At 48.2% G+C, this 6,099-nt stretch overlaps 2 pseudogenes; both read left to right on the top strand.

Moving 5' to 3' along the window:
* The first annotated feature begins 698 nt into the window (after positions 1-698).
* On the top strand, positions 699-1,861 carry LOC115403327 (polyadenylate-binding protein 1 pseudogene; annotated as a pseudogene).
* A 204-nt stretch (positions 1,862-2,065) lies between these two features.
* On the top strand, positions 2,066-3,418 carry LOC115403326 (polyadenylate-binding protein 1 pseudogene; annotated as a pseudogene).
* Positions 3,419-6,099: the final 2,681 nt, after the last annotated feature.

Raw genomic sequence — 6,099 nt, 5'->3', positions numbered from 1 at the left:
AACAAGACCTGCCTGCTTGAGCTTCTCAGCCAATCACAGCGCACTTCCTTTTCCACTATACTCACTTCCTTTTCCACTATACTCACTTTCACACACATATATTCTTCTCTTACTTACATACATACTTCTCTTACATGCATATATTTTCTATGTACACATGCATATATGCCTATTTATTTAGGAGAATATTTAGGAGCATGTGAAAGGAGAATATATGTGTGTAAGCTTGACAATATATGTATGTGCAATGAAAATATATGTGTGTGTAAGCGTGACAATATATGTGTGTGCAAGGAGAATATATATATGTGAAAGGAGAATATGTGTGTGTGTGCAAGTAGAATATATGTGTGTACAAGCTTGAGAATATATGTGTGTGAGAGGGCCACCTTCCAAGTCTTCCCCAGCTGATTACCATGGAACAGTGTAAACAAACTTTGGTTCAAAGTCAACTCTTGATGATGTCATCACCAGAGCTGAGACATTGCATCTCCAGCCTGCAGCCCACCACTCACAACTATTGTGACTGCTCGTGAAGAACCAGGTTCTGACTCTCCTACAATCGTTTGCTGAGTTCGATTTAGTTTGCTATTTCTTGACAGTTTTAGTTTATTAGTATATCTGACCGGAAAATGAACATTCAGGAGCACCATTCACTGAGAAATTTCTCAGGTTGCCAGAAGATACCATCATCCATGATGGATCATTTCGCTCCAATCAACCCGACGGCGAGCTTGTATATTGGAGACCTTCATCCCAGCACCAATGAGAAGATGGTCTATGAGACATTCAGCCAGGTGGGGCCCATCATCTCTGTCCGGGTGTGCAGAGACCGTCTCACCCACCGGTTCCTTGGCTATGGCTTCGTCAACTACCAGCACCGTGAAGATGCTGAGCGAGCCCTGGATGACTTGGCCTTCACTCTGATCAATGGCTGGCCTGTGAGGATCATGTGGCGGAGACATGAACCCTCCTTGAGGATCAACGGAGCGGGGAACATCTTGATTAAGAACCTGGAGAAGTCCATTGACAGCCGGGCCTTGCTGGACACGTTCTCAGCCTTTGGGACCGTGTTGTCCTGTAAAGTGGTTTGTGATGACAACAACGTCTCGAAGGGGTACGGCTACGTGCACTTTGGGACTGTGGAGGCTGCTGAGCGTGCCACTGAGAGGCTGAACGGCATGCTGTTCAACGACCAACAAGTAACTATTGAACCATTCCAGCCATACGAAAAAAGGGAGGCTGAGCTCGCCACTCGTGAGAGGGAGTTCACTAATGTCTACATAAAGAACTTTGGCGAGGACATGGACGACGACAGGCTGAGAGAGCTGTTTAGCAAATATGGACCCACATCCAGTGTTTGTACCATGACTGATGAGGATGGCGTGTCGAAGGGATTTGGATTTGCCCGCTTTGAGAACCATGAGGATGCACAGAAGGCGGTGGATGATTTCAATGGAAAGGTGTTGAACGGCCGGCAGTTGTTCGTGTGTTGAGCACAAAAGAAGGGAGAGTGGCAGATGGCGCTTAAGCGGAAGTTTGAGCCAGAAAGTCTGGATCACGGGCCAGGTATCAGGGGGTCGATCTGTATGTCCACAACCTGGACTCTGATATGGATGAGGAGCGTCTCCACAGGGCTTTCAGTCCCTTTGGGAACATCACAAGCGTCAAGGTGATGATGGAGGGTGACTGCTGCAAAGGATATGGCTTTGTTTGCTTTTCCACCCCCGAGGAGGCCGCCCGGGCCATGACAGAGATGAATGGCCATGTTTTGGGCACCCGGGCACTTTACCTGGTGCTGACCTGGGCTCATCCAGGTGTGAGTCGTCAGGTTGGGCCCTGGAAGCAACCCCGACATTAGGCCTAAATACAACCGCGCTATCAGCCCTACACAGTACCCCAGCAGGAGACACAAGCACACCCCCAGGAGCAGCCTGACCCATGCCCCCAGCAGCAGCCTGACCCACGCCCTCAGGACCAGCCTCAGCCAGGCCCCCAGCAGCAACCTCAGCCAGGCCCATTGTATTTACAGTTGTCAGGTTGCCCAAAGATACCGTCATCCATGATGGATCAGTTCGCTCCAATCAACCCGACAGCGATCTTGTATATTGGAGACCTTCATCCCAGCACCGATGAGAAGATGGTCTATGAGACATTCAGCCAGATGGGGCCCATCATCTCTGTCCGGGTGTGCAGAGACCGTCTCACCCACCGGTCCCTTGGCTATGGCTTCGTCAACTACCAGCACCGTGAAGATGCTGAGCGAGCCCTGGATGACTTGGCCTTCACTCTGATCAATGGCTGGCCTGTGAGGATCATGTGGCGGAGACATGAACCCTCCTTGAGGATCAACGGAGCGGGGAACATCTTGATTAAGAACCTGGAGAAGCCCATTGACAGCCGGGCCTTGCTGGACACGTTCTCAGCCTTTGGGACCGTGTTGTCCTGTAAAGTGGTTTGTGATGACAACAACGTCTCGAAGGGGTACGGCTACGTGCATTTTGAGACCGTGGAGGCTGCTGAGCGTGCCACTGAGAGGCTGAATGGCATGTTGTTCAATGACCAACAAGTCATAATTGAACTGTTCCAGCCATACGAAAGCAGGGAGGCTGAGCTCGCCAATCGTGAAAAGGAGTTCACGAACGTTTACATAAAGAACTTTGGCAAGGACATGGACGACGACAGGCTGAATGACCTGTTTAGCAAATACGGACCCACATCCAGCGTTTGTACCATGACTGATGAGGATGGCGTGTCGAAGGGATTTGGATTTGCCCGGTTCGAGAACCACAAGGATTCACAGAAGGCAGTGGACGACTTGGACGGAAAAATGTTGAACGGCCGGCAGTAGTCCGTGAGTCGAGCCCAGAAGAAGGGAGAGCGGCAGATGGAGCTCAAGCGGAAGTTTGAGCCTGAAAGTCTGGATCACGGGGCCAGGTATCAGGGGGTCAATCTCTATGTCCACAACCTGGACTCCGATATGGATGAGGAGCGTCTCCACAGGGCTTTCAGTCCCTTTGGGAACATCACAAGCATCAAGGTGATGATGGAGGGGGACCACTGCAAAAGATATGACTTTGTTTGCTTTTCGTGCCCCAAGGAGGCCACCCGGGCCATGACAGAGATGAACAGTCAGGTCTTAGGCAGCCAGGCACTGTACGTGGTACTGGCCCGGCCTCATCCCAGTGCGAGTCCTCAGCGTGGACCCTATGTGCGCCCCCAGCTTGAGCCAGGCAACGCCACGCAAGGCAAGCGCCCAAACCAACTCCACAACGTGCCTGATGAGACGCCCCCAACTGGCTGGAGAGTTGATGGAGATCCACAGCTCCGAGGCGCTCAGCATACCAAAGGTGCCACATGCCGTCCGGTCAAAGAAAGACTTGGCCCTCGCCGTGGTTCAGTCCCACCGGGACAATAATTCTCATCAGACGTGTGAAAAGGAACTGAAGAGCATTTTGAAATCTGACTCACCTCTGGCCAACAGAAAATAGAAAAATAGATGAAGAGATCAACAGATTTCTAAAGAGATCAAGAAGAGAGACCAAAAAAGAAAAAAAAACACTTCTTTACAAACATAGAGGCAAGAAAGGAAAGAAAGAGATGAACTGATTTCTGAAGAGATGAAGGGAAGAAAGGAAAAAGAAAATAGCACAGAAAAAGCAAAATCCCTTCTTTACAAACACAGAGGCAAGCAAGGAAAGAAAGAGAGGAAAAAATAAGCATTAAAAAAACAAAACCTGTCTACTACAAACATAGAGGGATGCAAGGAAGGAAGTCTGTAAAGAAAGAGGAAAAAAGAAGAAGGTATTCAAAAGGAAAACCTCTGAAAATATTGATGGATTGATATTTCACATACGAGCATGTTAAAAAATAAAAATTTGAATGAATTAAAAAAAAAAAAAAAAAAAAAAGGAAATGTTCCATCGGCACCTCAGAAGTGGGATGGTTTGATGCAGGAAGGTGTTGTCTAGCATGAAGTACATTACGGGATCGGTGGAGCCTCTTAGAGCCGCCAGAAGAAACACGCAGCTCTTCACCTGGAGAGGGAGGAGAAGGAAACCCGTCAGTCCGGTCAGAAATACCCAGAAGGCACCGGGGGGCTGGAAGGGAGGAGCACCTCGACTGAGACGGAGAACGGATGGCAGAGGCTGCAGGTGCCGGAGTCTGAGTGCGCCGGAGGAAGCTCCTGACTGTGAGCCAGGTAGAGGAATATGGGTTTGAAGATGTGATACAGCAGCAGGCAGACCGACAGAACCACCTGTGGTCGGACAGGAAACAGTTCCAGATACGCATTTACCTTCTAAGACAAGTCAAAAGTTTCCCTTTGTCAGGTTTGTGGAACCGCAACCTTTCAGAAGAATCACTGAAAACATGCTGAGATAGACATGAAGTTCCTCCAAACAGGCAGGAGGAACTGCTGAATTTATCCACTTTGCCTCTGCTGAAGCATCAGGGCACGTCGTTGATGCATTTACCTTAAAAAGTCAGTTATAAAGGTTCTTGACGAAATAAAGGTAGTACCAGTGCCCGTTACATGAGGGCATTACAAAGATTTCAGATTAGCGAGATTGTTTATGAGATATCATATAGTTTTGCTGGAAATGGTGATTGTTGTCTTTTTTGTCACAGAGTTCAAGCTCATTTTCAGACCCAAAACCCGTTAATGGCATCAATATATTACTATTAGATACATGAATTTAAAGACAACACAATTTTCAATTCCCAAAGATTCCAAGAAGTGCCCCATTAATGGCGAATAATGGCCACAAAAGCAGAAACCTGACTTCCCACTGAAATTACCGATGCAGGAGTTCTTTGAAAGACTTCATTTATTCAGTTACTTGGTTTTTTTTCAGTTACTTCATTTCGGTAAGGTGTGCGGCGCTTCATCTTTGAGCACTTCCTGTGTGGAGGGGCTGGGACGTACCTGTATGACCACGATGTTTCGCAGCACCCTGCTCAGCAGGCTCTGGGATGAGGTGGCATGGGCGCTGCAGCACGAGCGCTTGATATGCCGCAGCACCGTCATGTAGAGGAGCAGCACCAGCAGGTACAGGACGAAGAAGGCGCAGATGACGGGCACGGTGAGCGTGGCGGACAGGCTCCCTCCGATCTCCACCTGCGGGCTATAGGACATCTCCCGACAGCCTCCCCTCCCATCCACTGCCCTCAGAGCCTCGTACACTGACTTAGACCTATCTACGAGCCATAGTGCTTTTTTTTTTTCTTTCCTAGGATGATGAAGCCATGGCCCATGCAGCATGAGGACTGACGAGCCAATCACAGGCAGAGTAGGGCAGGTCAATACGAAGATGATATTGATAACCATTAAATTATACCAATTATGTGACGATGAGCAAATAACACAGTCTGGTTTTCATTGAATGCAGTCCTCCTACCTGCCGCTGCTTTGAAAGCTGCGCAGAAATGGAGCGTACAGCCGGTCCTCCAGAGACCAGTCCGCCACTGAAACAGGCTCTTGGACTCATTTCATGCCAGTTTCCAGGGTAGGATTTCTTTGGTGTAGTGGTTCTGAGCCTGTTTTTACCGCTGAAACCCCCCAGACTGCCTCAGTAACCCTGCAGAGCACCTCTCTGGTCGCTAAAACACACCTCCGTCAGCATCCATCCTGACACCAGGGTGGAGCCAGTGACGTTGTTGAGGCCACAAATGCAGCACCGAGCGAGGGAATTTGTCTGTTGTCCTTAAAAATGCAGATTTAAACTACAGAAACCTTAAAGAGTGGAATTCTGTTTGCTGTAGTTGTTTTAAGTTGTATTCTTGTTTAAATTGGCTAATTTTTTAGAGAAAATCTCTTGAGCTACAAGGATCAGCCTGCTGTCTGGGTATCTGGGTGTTTAGAGTGATAATTTAACATCAACTTGTTCTAATTAATTAGCACCTGAGTTGATTGTTTTCACAGCTCTGCAAAGAGAATTCACTGAAGCAGCTTAGATGCAGATATAATGTCATTGATAGATAAAAAGTTTTGGTCCCAGGACTGACCCCTGAGGTACACCACATTTTATGATTGACATTTTATATTATCCATCTGTACATACGACTCACCGTTTTCTCTGTAACTACCGATCCACTGAT

Source organism: Salarias fasciatus, chromosome 16 (genome assembly GCF_902148845.1).
Source record: "Salarias fasciatus chromosome 16, fSalaFa1.1, whole genome shotgun sequence".
Taxonomy (NCBI): Eukaryota; Metazoa; Chordata; class Actinopteri; order Blenniiformes; family Blenniidae; genus Salarias; species Salarias fasciatus.
The sequence above is the reverse complement of the archived record's forward strand: the minus strand, read 5'-3'. Positions and strand labels throughout refer to the sequence as shown.